The following is a 20,140-nucleotide window of genomic DNA, read 5'->3' as shown; positions in this document are numbered from 1 at the left end:
CGCTCGCGGTTCTCGTACACTCTAATAGCTCGCGGTTTTATCAGCAGCCGGCGTCGCGCGCGCTCTGGCAATCAGTCCCCGCCGTCGCCGGGCTTCGTTTGCACCGAGGCGTCGATGCGTGGCACGGAGTTATCGCGGCGCGTCTTGTGAACGCACGCACTTCACCCTCCTCGCCCACGGTGGCAAGCGAATCGTTCATGTCCACGATATTGCCGACAGCGCATGTTTACGCAACGTGGTCGCGTGAGACTGTGCGACGGGGGACTTGAGCTGTATGCCTCTGGCACACTGTTCGTACTTCAAAGGCCACAAGCGGCGGCGTTAGCAAACAGTTAGGGACGTGTGACAAGCGATTTTTAGGCCGATTCGAATAAGACTCTAATATAGCGCCACAAGCCAATCGAATGGAATAATTTTCGGATAGTTTTTGAAAAATGAATAGCCGTTAACACAATATAAATCGATGTTCGCACCCAGTATTCTATAGTGTTAGCAAGTTTCTGTCGTTACACACTTTATCGTCAAGTCTTGCTCGTTAAAAGCACAAATATAGCATTAGGAGCAAACAAGTAGTTTCTTCGCACGCAGAGGGCTCTTCGGCGAGTGCGAATGCTCTCTGTCCAGAAGTATGGCTATACTTTCCTAAGTGACGTACGCTGCTCCGCTATGCTAATTCTCGTGTTTTATGTCTACACGACGCCCGACGGATTTACCGTACCTTCGCTCCGATATTATGTTTACTTGGGCACCGTTGACGTTTCGAAATATCCGAAAAGTATTCGAAAAATATTCGCATTTACGAATACGGATTATTAGATCCGAAGACCGAATCGAACAAGACACTATTCGATTTGTTATTTTCGAATACTCGCACAGCCATGACAAACAATGTTAACGTGATGGCCATTCCTTCCGTGACATCGTATGAACAACTATACTTAAGCACTACGCACCATGGCCGGACTCAAGCCGTGCAGAAACCACGGAACTTCACTCCTTGCCGTGAGATCACACGAGGCACACACACTACCGGGGGGTATTCTGTAAGAGTCTTACGGTCGCTGCTGATCGGATGGAGCTGTACGAGCGAGGATATATATGAGCGGCCCTAGCCAATCAGGAACGGCCAAAATGGACAGTCCACTAGGTGGACTCTTACAGAATACCTCCCCAGATGAATGCACCGTGTAAGGATTGGGGGGTCAATCCCATCGCTCGCAATCAGTTGTCAAGATTGGAGTCGGGCATGAATTAGAAAGTAGCTGGCCCATGCCGTCCTCCAACTTATCCACGCTGAGGACGTTGTTGAAGGGAAGGACTGCTTCTCATCAAGAACGCGGAATATGGGTTTAATCACAGTATCTACATCAGGATGTTGCAGTTCATTAGTCTAGCATGACTGCGAGAGAAAGTCCACTGAGGAGCCGCACAACAGCGGTTTATAAACACTCGGTCCTCCCTCGATCCCAAGGTGAGGGAAAGGTTCGACCAGTCATCGTAAACGAGTCGCCTCTCTGCGCGAGGGATTACACACACGCACTTCCGCACAGGTTAACGGTCCTCAACCGACGTCAGACGGACTTCTTAGAACTCGGGGCTTACGTCAGGAAAGGTACCTTTTATTCCCCGAGCTCACCCCCGCAGCGCGTCCGCCGGTTGCCCATTGTCTTGCGTCTTGAACGGCGCGTGGGAAGGGGCCTCGAACTACGTTCCCTCGGGGCTCCCCCGCTCGCGGCACACCGGGTAGGCGGTGACGTGTTCCGGCACAAAGCCTGCTTCGTCGAACTCATCTCGGCTCCTGCGATGGAGAGTCGAGGTCGCGCGTATTGCCCCCCGGACACAGTCGACTTAGCGATGCCGTGGCTAGAGGGTTGCGGCGGCCTTCCAGGAAAAGTTTGACGCCGCTGTCGCAACTGGCTGGCAAAACTTGCACCTCCGCAGGCCGTTCTTAACAACCGTTAGAGTGCACGTGCATCGACATCCCTAAAGAGGAAGCTTTAGCTCGGACGCTCCTATCTATTGTTAAGAATGGCCGGCCGGGGTGGCAACGTGCCAGCTATTTCAGCCCGCTGCACGTGCTTCGACCGACCCGCGGTGGCGGCGCCCGTCGGAGAACGAGCGACGACGACAACGCTAACCGACCATGCGCCGCGTTTGGAGGATCGGTGACGACAGCGGGGCTGGCCACGTTTGGCGCCCCGTGCATTGTTGGTTAATTTGCCGGGTCGTCATGGTCTCTCTGCGGCAGGGGGAGCCTCCCTCGCAAAAGGGTGCTTAGCGGTACGGGGGCCCCAGGATTTGTCACAGTCTGCTGACACACGTGGCGACTACAGGAAAAAGGCAGCTCTGGAATTTAGCGGCGCCGGCTGGGGTCGGGCGTGCCCAGCTGACTATGGGGACGCCAGACAATGGATACCACGACGACTGCGCTGCAAAGGTCGTCTACCCTCGAGAGAGCACTGAAACCTGTGCGGCACGTGTGTGTGAGCCCTCCTCCTTCAAAAAGGCGTGTAGTCTGCGATGACGTCGAACGATGACGTCGAACGGAGTGCTTATAAGCAGCGATTGTCGGCTGCTAGAGGGTGCTCGTCGTCGTGCTCGAAATGTACTCGTGAGCTGTGTGCTCGTTTGCAGTATGCTTCGTCTTGCAGGCTCCATTTGGGAGTCACGCTAGACTGTCGATGTATGTCTTGTTTAAACTGTAAATAATGTAAATAAACCCTGTTCACTTAGTTCCTCCCAAGTTCCTCTCTACGACCTTCAACTCCTTCAAATGGTGGCAGCGGCGAGATCGTCCGACAACTCCTACATTTGGTTAACAGCGGTGGGATCGTCCGACGAATCTTACACTATATACACGTAAAAGGAAAATTAGTTTTTCTCGGCAACCGCTGCACCAAACTTGGCGAGGTTTGTTGCATTTAAAAGAAAAGCTTAAAATATAGTGCATTCTTTTTTTTCACTAGTGAATCTAGTGAAAATCTTCGAATTTTTTATCTAGGTCGTCAATCTTTTATTAAAAATTTGCACATATCGAAAATTTTCAGAAAACGAAACAATCCAGTTTACAACTCTGTAACTCAGCAATGAAAAATGATATCGCAATTCTGTGAATTGCATCTAATAGTACATCTAAAGCGCACAAAATTGATACGTAACAAATAAAACCTAGAAAAATGTACTCATGTGGAAATACAGCTTTTTCAGAACGCTTCTACGCAACGTAAGAAATTCACGTAAGATACAAAACGACATATCAAATTTTTCGGCTTTGAATTATCTTGCGGACGCCGTTTACAGAATCGCGATATCTGTTTTCGATGCAGAGCTATTAACTTGTAAACTTTGTGCTTCTATGTTTTTCAAACTTCCGTATGTTTGAAAATCTTTTTAACCAGATTCAGGCCCTAAATCGAAATTCCGCTTGCAACAGTCACTAGAATTTACCTTCGCTCTCAAATTCAACAAATTTCATTAAGAACGGTCCAGGGGCTATGTCAGAAAAACGTTTCTGCGTTTTACATGTATTTGAATAGGCCACGTCGGAGTTGGGCCCGAGCTAAAGCTTCCTCTTAATGACATCCTCTACTCAGCCGACCTTTGCTGCACGGTCACGCCATCAAAAACAACAACAATAATAATAATAATAATAATAATAATAATAATGATAATAATAATAATAATAATAATAATAATAATAATAATAATAATAATAATAATAATAATTAAACGTACTAGTGCTCAACCTTCTGGAGCCTGTCGACACGTACTGCGTACTCGCTCACCCTGGTGGGTGTACTCACAATCGCCGCGGCATCCCCTCCCCCCCCCCCCCCTCTCGTGTCCCTACAGTCACACTTACTGATGCTCGCAATCATTCCCTCGCGTCAACAGCCGCTTCCATTCACACTGACCGGCACACTCGCCGACAGTCAGTGACGTTCCCATTCACGTCCACCCAGAATCACCGCCCAACTTACACACTAATCAGCGGTGCTACTATGCAAGTGCCACCTAATTGACATGTCCATTGAGTCTGCTGCTGAAGTTCGGATTGGCTACGCTACGATATGCGCCAGAAGGAGACAGGCGCCCAGCCAGTCGGCACTTCAGCAGCAGCATACTAAACTTACATGTCTAGTAGGTGGACACCAACAGAATACCCCTCCTCCCCCCAACCACTCAGGTCTGTTGTTCATGTACTCGCGTATACTAACACCCTTCGTCACCCGGTAACGTTTTATACCTCGGCTGAGAAATGAGCGTGTAGCGAGTCAGGTGCGAGTGAGTATACCGACCCATATGCAGTACAGACATGGCTCCTCACGCCAGACTCCTCACGCCGTAGTCTGTCCAGTGCATCTCTCTCAATTCGTCACACTCCACACATAAATGTCCAACCTTGCTCTTCCAGGCTAACTGGGCTCCTTCATTCTCTCTACTCGCAGCGGTGGCTCGGTGTACACGCTGCTGCTACGCCCGAGGTTGCGGGATCGAATCCCGGCTGTGACCGTCGCTTTCCCGGTGGGCGACCGCCTAAATAATAATTCGCCGTTAATTCTCAGTTTTCCCGAAAGCTCAAATAGAAGGGACGTAGAGTTATACCACAACGTCCACGCTTTCGGTTGCTGCAAGGCGGAACACTGCCGCGTTGTTTTGCTGCTCCCGTGTGAACTGTTGCGTGGCACAGCGTGAAGGTGTATACGCGTGCACTGTCTGCAAACGGTTTACGTCACAGAATAGCCACTTGACCTCGTCATGGTTCCCGACACACCGCCAAAGCGAACATGTGCGTCACACCAAGCTCGGCTACAAGAGTGTCAACGAGGATCAGTTAAGTCGCATAAAGCAGGCGAAACGCGACGCTTAATCTCGTGGTGGCCCGTCGATCTTATATAACGAAGGACACAAACTGAGTGCGCGGAAGGAAACAGCCCGAGAGCAGACACACGAGTGAGACAAGAGTAACCAGCACACCAACAAATGGGCGGAGGGATAAGGTGAAGAGCACAGGCGAGGGATGTCGGGGCAGAGAGAAATGCAACGCTCCCCCAGAGCCGCGCATTTTTTCTCGGGCCCCCGACGCTCGTTGCGTTGACGTGCGCCATTGCTCATCTGTCGCGGAAGAAAGAGCAGAAAAGGCTGCACCGCGGCAGAAGCGCGGCCAGCGCAGAAGAGGGCAATTACTCGGCCGCAGCAGTGGGACAGCCGCGAGGAGATGAAAGACGACGACGACGCGGAGTCCGCGCCCCGGCGGAGGAGAGCGCTATCAGCGAGCTCCGCTAACTGGCGCCCGAACGACGTAACACGAGCGCGGCCTGTTTCATTTCGTGGCGATACGTAACGTCCCCCCTGCCCCCCTCCCTTCGCCGTCGCGCTCGGCTGCCGTTCGTGTGGGCCCACTGCGGAACCTCTGGGGCCTCCTCCTCGAGAGCTGGGGATGACACGCCCGATGTGCCCGGCGGGCCTCCGAGCTCCTTGCTCGCGGTGGCTGAGATCCCATACGCACGACGATGGCAGCGCACGCAGACGGGACCAAGACGCGCGCGACCAACCCTCGATATACGAGCCACAACGGGGCTACCGAAGATGCCTCTTACGCGTACCGTCTCCCATTGATCGGAAACACATGGAACGTACGGTCGACGCATTTTTGGCGTAGCGTCGGCCATCGTCGGTGCGTCTTTTATTACGGACTAGAGGTTATACACTACTGCGCTAATGGGAAAACCGCTCGGAAACCCACAGCTTCGCTAGACCCACTCAACAGTCGGCGCTCGGCATCTTCACCATTTCTAAGTGAATGATCGTAGGGGTGTACGGCCTCCGCGGAGTCAACGAGCTGAGAAGATAGCGCGAGTGCGCGGCAGTTGTCAAGCCATCGCCGTGCACGCTGCAGCCGCCGTCGCGACTGCCATCATCGCAGTCGTCGTCATTCCGTCATCGTCACATCGCTGTCGCGCCGTGTACCAAGATATGCACACCGGAAGCCATCGTGCAAACACCGGTGTCGACATCGGCAGTGTATACTGAGGAAGTTATCGCTAAAGCGTCCGTTTCACTTAGCTGTGATCCGCGCAAGCTATTCGTTTATACTTTGGCGATCACCTTCGGCGGTTCCCGCAGCATTCTTTCTTTTTCTCTTTTCCAGGGCAGCTCAATGTGCCCCAGCGAATGATGCAGTGTTTCCTGCAGCAGTGATTCCGCCTCCGCGGATTCGCAGCCGCGTGCAAAAAGTGGCTCAGACAGGGCCAGCACATGTGTACGTGCACACGATACACTGCATCACTGCTCGAAGAAGCCCGGCGCATGCAGGTGGGCACGTAAGCGCCCGGATGTCGCAGAATCTGCACGCGCCGACGTCCGCCACGGCTTCCGTGTGTGCGTGCGTGCATGCGTGTAGCCGGTGCGTACTTCCCGCCGGCGGCGCAGAGAGGTAACGCGAGACTCAAGATCCTGCGACGCGCGATAAGGCGCCCTTCCAGCGGTAATGTATACATAAAAGAGAGTGCATAAAAAGAACCAGTGATACAATACACATGAAACGCAGGATTACAAGGCTAAGAAAAGCTACAACAAACATGCTTAAAAACACTCGTTCTTTTATTTACCTCATTGCCTCATTGTTAGCGTGATAATTACCACGAGCAAGAACTGCAAAGCATGGCTTCGCAACTATATATATATATATATATATATATATATATACTGTGCGCGCCCATCTCAAGGCCGGGTTCGCCTTCTTCACGTATACAAAGGTGCCCTCAGCCCTTTTGTTTCTGCGAAGTCTCCCAACGATAGCGCGCGAACGTTAGAAGAGCAGGGAACGCGAGATATCATGTAGGAAATGGCTTTCGCAACGCGGCAAACACGCATAGCACAAGCTACGAGCTCAATTATGAACAGCTGAACGAAAATTCACGTGGCGACGCCGAGTCTATCCACCCCTCGTTTTACGAACGAGACCCTTAACAAAGTGAACAGATGCCACGGAACGAAGTTCGCGAAGGGAGTCGCAGAAACTGGCAGATAGGAGACAACGTCCAGTAGACCTATTAATTCACCATCAACAGCGGAGGCAGGGGTTGGAGGCAAAGAGCGGACGGTGGTGGGAGGGTCTGTACACTCTATAGTCTAAGCACCTCATTAATCAGTATTCAGCACAATATGAATTCAGCATTTGATTACATTTTATGGGAACCGACGTCGTGTATGAAACATGCTAAGCACATATTTAATAAGGGAGTGTTCGACTTGCACGCCTTACTGTCAGTTTAAGCTGCTATGAGCGCTATGAATGCCAATTACCCGTTTCCCTGAGGGGACGCGGCCTAGAACGTACGTAATTGCATAGCACGCGTCTGTTCATAGCTACCTCGAACAACAACAGGATAGATGACACGTACGTAAGCCCGCACATTAATACTGCTGCGATATAGAGAGCTCAGTTGTCTGAGAAGAGCGACCTCTATTAATAAAGAATAAAAAACAAAAAAACAAATGCCACAATAACTCCCATATGAAATTATCCCGCATCATTGATTAATGGGAGCATACGAACTTTTGTATAGGATGCCGTATGGTCATATTCATGACGTTATTGCATATACATATGTGGGCTAAGTAGCACGCGCACTTTCAATGTGTTATGGACTACAGAATGAGAATAGAAACGTGCGTTTAATTCTTTCATGCTTTGATATTTCAAAAGCGGCCACCAAGTCGGCGCGGATAGCCGCCAGGCTGCCCGGGCGACACCTGCAGTATTCCTACTCATTACTGATACTTAAGTGCGAAGTCCTATACATAGTATGCACGGACGTCATTCAACGATACTCCGCGACTTCCGGTTTACGGCAGCGCCATGTTGGGGAACCTATAGGCCTATGCGCGCGCCTGTTGATAAGGTACCACAAGATGGCGGAAGGTAGCGAAAGCAGACGATAGCAGCGGATGTGACGTCACGTGCATACTATGTATAGGTGTAAAGTACGACGAGCATGTAGAGAACGAAAACTCTGTATAAGATGTTGGCTTCGGCCACACTTGGCTAGGTTCCATACTTGAGAGCAGCGAAGAAGACGCGAACGGGTGAGCAGACGAAAAGCGTCGGGTCGTCTGTTCAATCGCGTCTGCGCTGTTTTCTTGAAGCTCGGCGGTGTTCTCTGAAGCTGAAGCGAGCAGCTTCGAGCTCTCTGCATTTTCTATTTTATTTGCTGCGATTTCTGCAATCAGTAACAAGAAAACTGGGGGACGTCGTCCTCCGCAATGGTGAACCAAACGCCGCCCAGCAATTGCGCCCTGAACGACCAGTTCGTTATGCCACCGACGTGAGTGACCGCTTCGACCCCAGCAGGGTCCCGATTGAGTCATCTGATGGCTCCTCCACCGAAGATATGGGCTCGGACAGCGATTTTACCTTGGTGTCAAGCCGACGTCTGAAGAGAAAGACAAGAAGGACATCACCGACCAGTCGTCAAATGACGAAAAAGGTGGCAAGCAGTCATACACTATTGCATACGTACCAACAACGACAACAGACAACCTCACTGAATAGGCACAGCCTGTCGGAATATTTCGAACGAACTGCCCATGGTCAAGTTGAAACAATACGTATAAACGCTCGAAAGAACATCCCCTCGGTGGAAGGCAATACACCGACAATACTGGAAACACTGAAAAACGTCACTCAGTTGGGAAGCATCCCTGTTCGCGCATTTCCCACATACGGCAAGGAAGCGACGTCAGGCGTCATCTACGACGTGGACATCGAAATTACAGATACTGACCTCGCAATTACTATCGTCGTCGGCTCCAGCTCTCAGCTTTGACCGTTTTGGACGATCCCGATGTGTGAAACTAGTGTTTGAGTCGGAAACTTTGCCAACATACGTCAAGGTTGGACATCGCAGTTTGCAAGGGTGCAGTAACGTGCAAACAATGTAGTGAACCTCGTGGAGACAGCAATTTGCAACGCTGCTGCAAACTGCCCAAATTGTTCTGGTGCCCACGACGCAACGTCAAAAGAGTGCCCAAAGATCAGGAATGAAATTGATATTCTGAAGACGATGGCTAGAGCTCATTCCACACACAGGGCAAGGGCTACCCGCCACCGCAGGCGCCTTTCACGACACCCACGTCAACGGGACCGCAGCCCTCCTCGCATAGAAAGATCAACGGCTCAAGTGCAGCTTCCACCCCTTTCTCGTCTGAGGAATGAAGAAACACGTGCCTCAAAGCCTTTGTATTCTACAAAAGTGCAAGGCCACTCTTCATCGGCCCCAAAAACATCGGAGACTCAGTGGCCCTCGTTATCGCCAAGGCCAGCGGGAACGCCCTTATGCACCGCTTCTACACGTACTGAAGAGAATGAAAGGATGGATGGATGGATAAAACTTTATTGGTTCTATTGAATGTGGTTGGGCTCCTAGACGTCCGGGAGCACCCTGGCCGACATCTCTAGGCAAGCACGGTCCACCAGCCAGAGCTGGTCATCCGAGCAAGTGGCCCGAAGAGCGGCCTCCCACGAGGAAAAGGAAGGGTTGGGAATAGGCTCTACCGCCATGGGCGTGGGGCAGCTCCACAGACAGTGGAAAAGATCTGCCCGGGGCGCTTGGCAGGTGGTACATTGTGGATTATGGAGACCGGGGTGAAATAAATGTGCCAGATATGGAGAAATAAATGCTTTGGTCTGGATCTGGCGCCAGATTGAACTCTGATGGGCGGTAAGGGAATGGTGAGGGGGAGGTAAATCTCGTCTGCCATCCCTGTAATACGTGGTAATCTGGTGGTAGGTACAGATCCCATCTCCTGGCTTTTCCATGGGGTTGGGTGAGTGGTCGTCCAGGGTCCGGAGGGAAAGACCTCGGACATGCGCATTAACACGCTCGTTCCCGGGGACACACTCATGCCCAGGTACCCACGTGATAGTCACCTGGTGAGGAAGCGAAGGAATGTTTTGCAAAATGTGTGTGACCGTCTTAGGTGCTACGCCTTGAAGGAAGTAACGGTATGCACTTTGGGAATCGGTGCAGATTTCTGTAATGGTAGAATCCGCAGCCGCATGCGCCACTGCTAGGGCTAATGCGACCCCCTCAGCCACATCGGTGCGCGCTGTTTTAATCGAAGCAGAGATGTTAATGCGTCCGTCCTCCGTCATGGCAGCGGCCGTGACCGTTCCTTTGAGCGGACCGACCGCGGCGTCGACATAAAGGACGTCTTCGCGATCTTGGTAACGTCGGGTGTAGTAATCAGCCCGCGCCTTACGTCGACCCGGATAGCGGTGCGAATTCATGTTTCGTGGCAACGGTTTGAGTTGCATGTTAGCTGCTAGTCTTACAGGAATGGGGAACCACGGCTCTTCCATCGGGATCGTGCCGCTTGGCTCACATCCCAGAGTTCGGAGTAGGTTTCGCCCAGTGGGTGTTCGGGTGAGGCGTAGAAGCTGATTACTCCTCTGTGCCTCTATGATTTCCTGGACGGTATTATAGAGACCAGTCTGTAGGAGGCGGGTAGTGCTAGCGCGCATCGGCAGCCTCAGTGCGGTCTTAACCGCCCGCCTGATTAGACGATTAGCCTGATCCATTTGTTTTTGAGTGAGGTGGTGATACGGGAGGTGGTAGGCAAGGCGACTGACCACTAAAGCTTCAATCATTTGCATGGTGTCCTTTTCAGACAGGCCGTGATTGCGTGACGCAATCCGGCGAACCAGTCCTGAGATTTGTTTTATTTGTTTATCGAGGAGGTTCAGTGTAAAACCTGCATCTAGGTTAGATTGTATGTGCAGACGAAGGATCCTGATTCTATGTACCTGAGGCACTTGTTGACCGTGTATGAACAGGTGTATGCCTGGGTCGCCTTTGTGGGGTTTAATAGTGAGCAATTCGGACTTTTCTGGCGAGCAGAAGAGCCCCATTATGCGAACATGCCGTTCGATAACATTGATAGCTGTTTGTAGGACATCTTGGGCCTCCCCAATGGAGCCTTGTGAAACCCATAGAGTCATATCATCAGCATAGAAAGCGTGGTGCAATTTAGCGATACCTGCGAGCTCTCTGGCGAGTGGGGCCATGGCTACGTTAAATAATAATGGTGATAGGACTGCTCCCTGGGGTGTGCCCCTGTTTGGGAGGGCAAAGGCGGCCGATGTGAGTGGACCTAATCTAATCTCAGCGGTACGATTTTCCAAAAAAGCTTTGACATAATGCCAGATCCTACGGCCGCAACCTGTGGTGGCAAGGGTCCTGAGGATATGGTCGTGTCCTACATTGTCAAAGGCCTTTTGTATGTCTAATGCTAGGATGGCTCTGGTGCGGGCTGTCCGTCGTTTGGGATTTAATAAGGTCTCTTTAATATGCAAGAGGACATCCTGCGCCGATAGGTTGGGGCGGAAGCCAAACTGAGTGTTGGGGAAGAAATGCTTAGCTTCTAAGTGCGGTTGTAGTCGCCGGACAATCACGTGCTCAAAAAGTTTGCCTACACAACTCGTGAGCGAGATAGGTCGTAAATTCTGAAGCAGTAAGGATTTATTCTGTTTCGGAATAAGATTAATCTTGGCGTGTTTCCAATCGCCAGGCAGTGTGCCCTTTCGCCAGTGTTCGTTAAAGAGATCCGTGAGCTCCTGCAAAGATATGTCATCTAAATTTCGGAGGACTTTGTACGTTATCCGGTCGGGCCCTGGTGCAGTGTCCCTGGTAATATAGCCAAGGGCCTGTTTCACCTCCGGCAGTGTGACATCTGCATCCAGGTTTTCGTCTGGATCAGGGGGTGTTAAAGGGGCTGCGTTCGGATGTGTAGGTATGGGCTGTGGAATATACAGATTTTTGATGTGTGCCATAATATCCGTGCCCTTTTGCTCCTCTAAGTAAATCAGCTTTTGAGTAGTAGTGTCCGCGTGGGTTTTGGTGGAAGTGGGATCGAGAAGAGCCCTCAAGAGGTTCCAAGTGCGTTTTGTGCCCAGCGTTCCTTTCAGTGTGCCGCAAAAGTTGGCCCAGTTTGTTTGAGCAAGCTGGGTGGCATATTGTGCAGCCTCCTCCGTGACTGCAGCGATACGAAGGCGAAGGTTGCGGTTTAATCTCTGGCGCTTCCATCGTTTGGAGAGGCTTCGACGAGCCTCCCACAGATGGAGGAGGTGGGGGTCTACTTGGGGGGCATTCTTGGTGTTCTTAATCTTTCTTCCAGCTCTGTCGAGGGCATGTTGTATCTTTTGAGTCCAAGACTCCAAGGTCTGCGGTGTGGTATCCTCCACGGCGATGTACGAGCGGAGTTTATCCCAGTCAACGAGGGTCTGAATTTTGGGCCGAAAAATTTTGGAATGTTGCGTTAGGATTGTTTGTATCACGTGGTGATCGCTGCCGAATGTGTCCGGCAGGACCTCGTGTGCTTTCACTATCACATGTGTGCTTGTCATCGTGAGGTCTGGCGTGGTGTCTCTTGCCGTACTGGTGCCCACTCTCGTTGGTATAGTGGGATCTGTGATTAAAGTAAGTGTGTGGTGCATCATAGTGTTATGTATAAGGTTACCCTTCGGCGTGTTATTTATATAACCCCATGCCGCATGGCGGGCGTTAAAGTCGCCCACTATGATTCGATGTGTATAGCGTGTTTGAGCAAAATTTCCGATATCCTTGTGCCCTTGTCTTTAGGGGGACTGTATATGTTGACAACCAACAGCCCTTTTCTCGATGTGGGGTTGGACGGGATAATCTCGAGAGCGGTGTACTCGGTTCCTCCTTCTGAAGGACCCCCGGTAGGAGTTCGGTCTATGAAGGGGAGGGTTTTATTAATAAGAATAGCGGTACGCGATGTTACGGATGCCACGTGATATCCCTGCAAGGATAGAGACGCGGACCCTGTTTCCTGCAGGGCCAGTATATCTGGCGGCTTCGGAAAAAGTTGAATGTATGCGGCCAATTGGGCGAGTTTCTTTTTGATGCTTCTACAATTCCATTGCCATATGATTAGGTCAGATAAAGTTTGGTTTCCGGGTGGAGGAGTTAAACCCACTCTACCCGAATTCTGTCGCTTATTGGAGTTGGCCATGTTGAGTCGTTACGGGGGTCGAAACCCCCAACTGTGGGCTGGTCACCTCCGCCGTGGGCTGAGGGGTGTTGGAATCGCACCGCTGGCCCGAGTTGTTGGGGTTTCGGTGCTGACGCCCGTTATTGCCAATGGGTCGCAAGCCCCAAGGGTAGCGTTGGCCTGGCGGCCTGGGGCACTGGAAGCATCCGAAGGTCCCGGCAAAGCATGAGAAGACTGGTAACAGAACAACTTGTTTATTCTAACATAGCAAAAGAGCGGCCGGTCAGGTTGACCGAAGTGGAGAGACGGGAGAGCACGTAACTCAACAGTACAAATCGGAGCCTCTCCTCTGGCGTCCGGGGGCAGCTGCTCTTATACCCTCGGCGTCGCGGTCCAAAAGGGAAGGAGGGAAGGTCACGGGATGAAGGTCACGGGACGGCGCAGCAGGAGCCCACGACGGCGCGAGCGGTTGAGCCGAGAGACCTCCAGGCTCCTTATTCGGGGAACTCCGCTCCCCGGCTGCCGCGCTTTGACAAGCGAGGGCACACACACACACACGCACACACGAAGACACGTGGCACTGAAACACGCCTGGACACGCTTGGCGGGTAGGCGTCGCGGCGGCGTCGGACGGGCCAAAATGTCCGCCGCTTTGAACAAAGCCCCGGCGTCCGTTGCATCCGCGCCGGCATTACCGCGCGTTGTAGGCGAAACGTAACAGACCGCCCCGCCGGGGGAAGGAGATCCCGATGGTCAGGGGACTGCATCCGCTGTCCGGAGGGATGTCGCTCGATGATGCTCATAACCGAAGTTGGGCGTCCCTGGGCGTTTCTTGAGCGCAGCGCACAGAGAAGGCCTCGTTCTCACGTTCAGGTGCACACAGGACACTGCAAAGTGACTTCGGGAGAGTTGACATTTTTGTTCTCGTTTCCGGCAAGCGTTAGAACCACGCCTGAAAGTCAACCGCTCAGTCAGCAAGCACGGCACAACCCTCACTAAGCCCTGCCAGGCTCTTTCCCCTTTTATACTGCTGCCTAGTTCCTTACAGTAGTTTAGCAGCACTCAGAACGCGTCCACAAATCGGAAAAATTGCACTAAAAAGCACATCATCACTTTGAAACACTACACAAAAGCAATAGGTTAAAAATCCTGCCTCAGGAAGAAAAACATCAGTAACAAGTAATTTTGAGGCTGATTCCCACGTTAGGGGCTTCGACTTAAGCCATCGGCGTTACCGTTGAGACTCCCCTTTTTGTAACGCACCTCAAAGGAATATTGTTGCAAAGCGAGGCTCCAGCGCAGGAGGCGGCCATTTTTGGGAGAGATGGTCTGCAGCCATTGGAGAGGGCAGTGATCCGTTTCAATGATAAACCTCGAGCCAGCTAGGTAACATGACAATTTCTGAACGGCCCACACGATACACGCACACTCTTTCTCGGTGGCGCTATACGCCTGCCCACGACTCGTCAGCTTACGACTAGCATACAGGACGGGGTGTTCTACTTCTCCATTTTCCCGTTGGCACAGTACAACGCCCATGCCTCGCTCACTAGCATCACACTGAACAACGAACCCTTTTGTGTAGTCGGGCGATCGTAGCACAGGCTGGCTTGTTAGGGCGCTCTTTAGGGCGCTAAAAGCTCTTTCCTTCGTCTCGTCCCAGACGACTGTTTGCGGCTCTGTCTTTCTTAGAGCATCCGTTAGGGATGCCGCGATATCAGAGTACCTGGGGATGTACCTCTGATAGTAGCCGGCGACACCTAAGAACGACCGAATATCGGTCTTCGTACGCGGTTGCGGGAAGTCTCGCACAGCGGCTACCTTTATTTCAGAGGGGCGGCGACGACCCCGACCAATCACGTGTCCGAGGTAGACAACCTCGGCCTGTGCTAACTGGCACTTGGGAGCCTTGACTGTCAAGCCCGCATCGCGCAGGCGGGTTAGCACTGCCCGCAAGTGCGCCATATGCTCAGGCCAGGATGCGGAGAATATCGCTACGTCGTCTAGATACGGTAAAGCGAATTCTTGCTGTCCCCGCAACACTTTATCCATGAGGCTTGAAAAGCAGTATGGCGCGTTCTTCAAACCAAAACTCAAAACTTTAGGACGGAATGTCCCCATTGGTGAAATGAACGCCGCATACCTACTAGCCTCTTCTGTAAGTGGAACCTGCCAATAACCCCTGACAAGATCTAGGGTGGAAATAAACTGAGCGCTACTCACTCTCTCAAGGCGCTCCTCGATGTTAGGGATCGGATAAATTTGATCCTTAGTGATGGAATTAAGCCTGCGGTAGTCGACGCAAGGACGAGGTTCCTTGCCCGGTACCTCAACTAAAATCAAAGGGGAGGTATAATCACTCTCACCTGCTTCAATAACACCGAGCTGTAGCATTTTCTTTACCTCAGCCTCCATAATATCGCTCTGGCGGGGTGACACCCGGTACGCCTTGGATCGTACTGGCTCTGGGGAGGTAAGTTCTATGTCATGAGTAAGGACAGAAGTCCTACCAGGCCTCTCAGAGAACAGACCTTGAAACTCTGGTAAGAGCTGGTGTAGTTCGGTTTTCTGCTCAGGCGACAGCGATGCTTTACTTATTAAGTCACTAATGACTTGATCGGTGTCTTTCCTGTTCGTCACTGAGCCTAGTCCCGGAAGCTCGACCGGAAGCTCTTCTAACTTTCCCGCATCGGGAATTTCCTCTCCAGTATCTGGTGCCTTTAACGCTACAGGCTCAATTTTATCCCGTTCGGGCGTGCTCTGAATACTAGCTTGCTGCGCCTCTGACCCTTTTTCATCGTTCAACAACGTTGGCCCCGCAACTACCGCCTTTGCAGCGAGCTCCCGAACCTTCGATCTGGTTAAGGCCTGAACGCTAGCCTCACCAAACAAAAGCCCCTTCTCGCGCAGGAGGTGATCGGACCTGTTCGAAAATAGGTACGGGTACTGGGGGGGCAGCATAGATGACACTGCGGCCTCCGTCTCAAGTGCTCCGAAAGGTCCTTCAATAAGCACTTTTGCTACCGGCAGACACACGCTATGAGCTTCCACTGCTTGCTTGATCCATGCGCACTCGCCCGTGAACATTTCGGGTTCTACGTAAGAGGGGTGAACTACATCCATTGTAGCTGCGGAATCGCGAAGCACTCGGCACTCTTTCCCGTTCACGAGGAGGTCTCGCATGTAAGGCTCGAGAAGCTTCATGTTCTCGTCAGTGCTGCCTAATGAAAAAAACACGACTTTTGGTTTTGTTTCAGGACACTGCGCTGAAAAGTGACCCGGCTTCTGGCACGTATAACACAGGCGCGCTTGCCTCGCCTCGAACCGCTTTCTGCGTTCGGCTTCGGCTGCCGCCGTCTCCTTACGTTCGGTCGGACACTGCGCCGAAAAGTGACCCGGCTTCTGGCACGTATAACAAACGCGCGCTTGGCTCGTCTCGAACCGCTTTCTGCGTTCGGCTTCGGTTGCCGCCGTCTCCTTACGTTCGGTCGGACTGCTTTCACTCGCATCCGAACTACGTGTGTCCCCCTTTGCTCTCATGGGCGTGAACTTTGGCCTCTCAAACTTGGAGCCAAATTCACCCTTTTGACCGTCCTTAGCTCCACGAGCCCGACGCGTCACAAACTCCTCGGCTAACTCAGCGGCTCTAGCCACCGTACTAACGTCTGGCCTATCCAAGACCCAGTACCGCACGTTCTCAGGTAACCGACTATAAAACTGTTCTAGCCCGAAACACTGCAGAACTTTCTCGTGGTCACCAAACGCTTTCTCTTCTTTGAGCCACTCCTGCATGTTTGACATAAGCCTGTACGCAAACTCTGTATATGACTCACTTTTGCCTTTCTCATTTTCCCGAAACTTCCGACGGAACGCCTCCGCTGACAGCCGGTACTTTTTTAGCAGACTCGATTTCACTTTGTCGAAATCCTCTGCCTTCTCTCTCTCCAAGCGAGCGACTACGTCGGCCGCCTCGCCGGGTAACAAAGTGAGCAAGCGCTGTGGCCACGTTTCCCGAGAGAACCCCTGCTTCTCGCACGTTCGCTCAAAGTTAACCAGGAACAAACCAATGTCCTCTCCAAGCTTAAACGGCCGCATCAGGTCAGTCATTTTGAACAATACTCGTTCTCCTGCACCGTGTGCCTGACTTCCATTACGAGCGCGTTCCATCTCTAACTCGAGACGCTTCATTTCCAAAGCGTGTTGACGGTCGCGCTCTCTTTCTTTCTCTTGTTGCTCTCGTTCTATCTGTTCTTTACGTTCGCGCTCATCTTTCTCTTTCTGTTCTTTAAGTTCACGCTCCTGTCTTTTTGCCGTCTCCCTCTCCTCAATGGTCTCAAGGCATTCCGACAGCTCGTCATCCTCAGCTTCTAACTCAAGAATAGCCCTTAGCAGTTCTGGTTTTCTGAGTTTGTCTGAGACATCCAGACCCAACTCTCTCGCAAGCTCCAGCAATTTCGGTTTGCGCAACGACTTCAAATCCATGGCTGCTCTGAATGCTGCTTTCTCTACTGCCTACTATTGTCTTGCCGCAAACTAACCCGGCAGCAACGACAACCACAATTACCAGCTCTGTTTCTGACACTAACAAAAGCCTGGCAAAACTCAGAAGAAGAAAGTCCCGCACTCACCAAACCTCGCAGCCAAGACTTCAGCGCAGTCGTTCCGCTGCAGGCAACCAGTCATCACACAGGGCTCGTTGCGCTGCTCCCGGATGGTCGATGTGCTGCTCAGCATACATTCAACCGCATCTCTTCGCTGCTGGCCTCCGTTGTCGCGATCTCACCGCTGGCAACCAGATGTTGTAATCGCACCGCTGGCCCGAGTTGTTGGGGTCTCGGTGCTGACGCCCGTTATTGCCAATGGGTCGCAAGCCCCAAGGGTAGCGTTGGCCTGGCGGCCTGGGGCACTGGAAGCATCCGAAGGTCCCGGCAAAGCATGAGAAGACTGGTAACAGAACAACTTGTTTATTCTAACATAGCAAAAGAGCGGCCGGTCAGGTTGACCGAAGTGGAGAGACGGGAGAGCACGTAACTCAACAGTACAAATCGGAGCCTCTCCTCTGGCGTCCGGGGGCAGCTGCTCTTATACCCTCGGCGTCGCGGTCCAAAAGGGAAGGAGGGAAGGTCACGGGATGAAGGTCACGGGACGGCGCAGCAGGAGCCCACGACGGCGCGAGCGGTTGAGCCGAGAGACCTCCAGGCTCCTCATTCGGGGAACTCCGCTCCCCGGCTGCCGCGCTTTGACAAGCGAGGGCACACACACACACACGCACACACGAAGACACGTGGCACTGAAACACGCCTGGACACGCTTGGCGGGTAGGCGTCGCGGCGGCGTCGGACGGGCCAAAATGTCCGCCGCTTTGAACAAAGCCCCGGCGTCCGTTGCATCCGCGCCGGCATTACCGCGCGTTGTAGGCGAAACGTAACAGGGGAGTGAGCGGCGGCGGCAGGTTTGGGCTGTTTATGCTTACGGGTGGGTGATGATTGGGCATGCAAATCGAAGAGGTGATTGATTGCAGATTCTATTTTGTCGATGCGTTGATTAAACGCGGTCTCCACTCTCTGTAGGGCCTGCTCTTGTTCCTTAATCATTTGTGTTTTGACAGCCTCGAGGCTGTCGCTTACAAATTTTAGAACTAGTTGCGTGAGGCCTTGTGTGAATTCTGGAGTTTGGAAATATTGTGCACAGGTCTGTTGTGAGAGGACTGGTGCATGGGGCGGCGCTGAATGGGGAGGTATTGGGGAGGCCTGCTCAACGGGTGACTTACCAGTGTCGGCCAGGGGGTCTTGCCGTTGCTGCAGCTGTGGGTCTGGATCCAGGCGCCCCCCGGTTGCCAAACCAGATGAAATCTTCAGACCCCCTCTTGCCGCCGAGCCAGGCGCATGGGCGGGCTCTCGTTGTGGGAGCGCCGGCCACGTGGCGTCGCTTCTCGTGCCGCACTGCACAGGAGGGCGTGGCAGGTGGTTCATGAGTGGTGTCGCAGGTGTCCGTATGGCAGGAGGTACTCGGGGTTGAACACGTGCTTGTTTGGTTTTCTTTTCGTGGTATGATATTTTCGGTTCCTTCGGTCGAGCGGTGCTGTGAGGTGCTTGGCTGCAAGCATTCTTAGGAATGTCGTCAGGTTGTTGGTTTGTCGTTGATATCTCGGTACTCCGCCTCGGTGGAGTCGTATCGGGTCCCTTTGGGCGCTGGCGCCGCTCTTTCACCGCTCGGGGCCCGAGTCTCCTCTGACGAGCCGGGCAACTCAGGTCAATGGTGGGATGGTCATCGGATCCGCAAGACAGCGTGGAAGGCAACCTTCGTGGTGTTCATCTGGGTTAAGCAAGCCACAGTTCCCGCACCGCCGTTCTTGTGGGTATGGGCGTATGTCATGTCGATGTCCGGTTCGGAGGCAGCAGTGGCATACTTGGGTGACTGGACGGAAAGGTCTGCATCGAAATTCTACGCCTTGAAAGTACACGTAGCTGGGAACTCGCCTGCCCTCGAAGGTGTAGAGGCATGCTCCGTTCGTTCCGAAGGGTCTGGCTTGGATTATGTTGATATCATGGGGGTAGGTGACCGTATCGTTCATGAGGGCTTCCTCGGTAGGTATAGGTAGGGCGCCTGTGATTATCCCCTTGCAGGAGTTGTCCGGGGAAGCCACATACGCAGAGACTTGATACGATTTGTTTGCGAGCAGGAGCGTCTGAATGTGGCAAAGCTGTTCCGCCAGGTCAGGGTCCGGGGTGCTGACCAGTGCGATGTTCTGTTCCTTGCGTACTCGTATGCGCGCCGTCGGAGGCAGCGGGGCTCGGAGTGCGGTTTGTATCGCGTCTCGCAGCGGTAAGACCGCTTCTTGTTGTAGTGATATACCTCCTCTTATTCGGAGAACCACCTTGTGGTCCCCTGCGGGGAGGCGCGGCAGTCGAGGCCAGCCGGGTCGGTGTCGACGTTCGCGTGAGTCGAATGGGGCGGGTGGAGTCTTGAAGGACTCCTCGGCGACAACCCTCCGTCGGCGAGCGTCGACCACCCGGTACCATGGAGTGTGAGGCACGGGTGGTTGAGGATGTGTATCATTGGGCATGTCGGCTGCTCCGCTCCGGCCGGGGCGGTAGTCGCAGAACTCGATGTCGCGTTC

At 52.7% G+C, this 20,140-nt stretch overlaps 1 protein-coding gene across 1 annotated transcript in view; it reads right to left on the bottom strand.

The window, feature by feature from the left end:
• LOC126529991 (centaurin-gamma-1A-like) overlaps nt 1–20,140 on the bottom strand; it is a 277,071-nt gene that overhangs the window by 232,242 nt on the left and 24,689 nt on the right. The window lies entirely within an intron of this gene.

This window comes from Dermacentor andersoni, chromosome 5 (assembly GCF_023375885.2).
Source record: "Dermacentor andersoni chromosome 5, qqDerAnde1_hic_scaffold, whole genome shotgun sequence".
Lineage (NCBI taxonomy): Eukaryota > Metazoa > Arthropoda > Arachnida > Ixodida > Ixodidae > Dermacentor > Dermacentor andersoni.
Note: the sequence above shows the minus strand (reverse complement) of the source record. Positions and strands in the feature narration are given on the sequence as shown.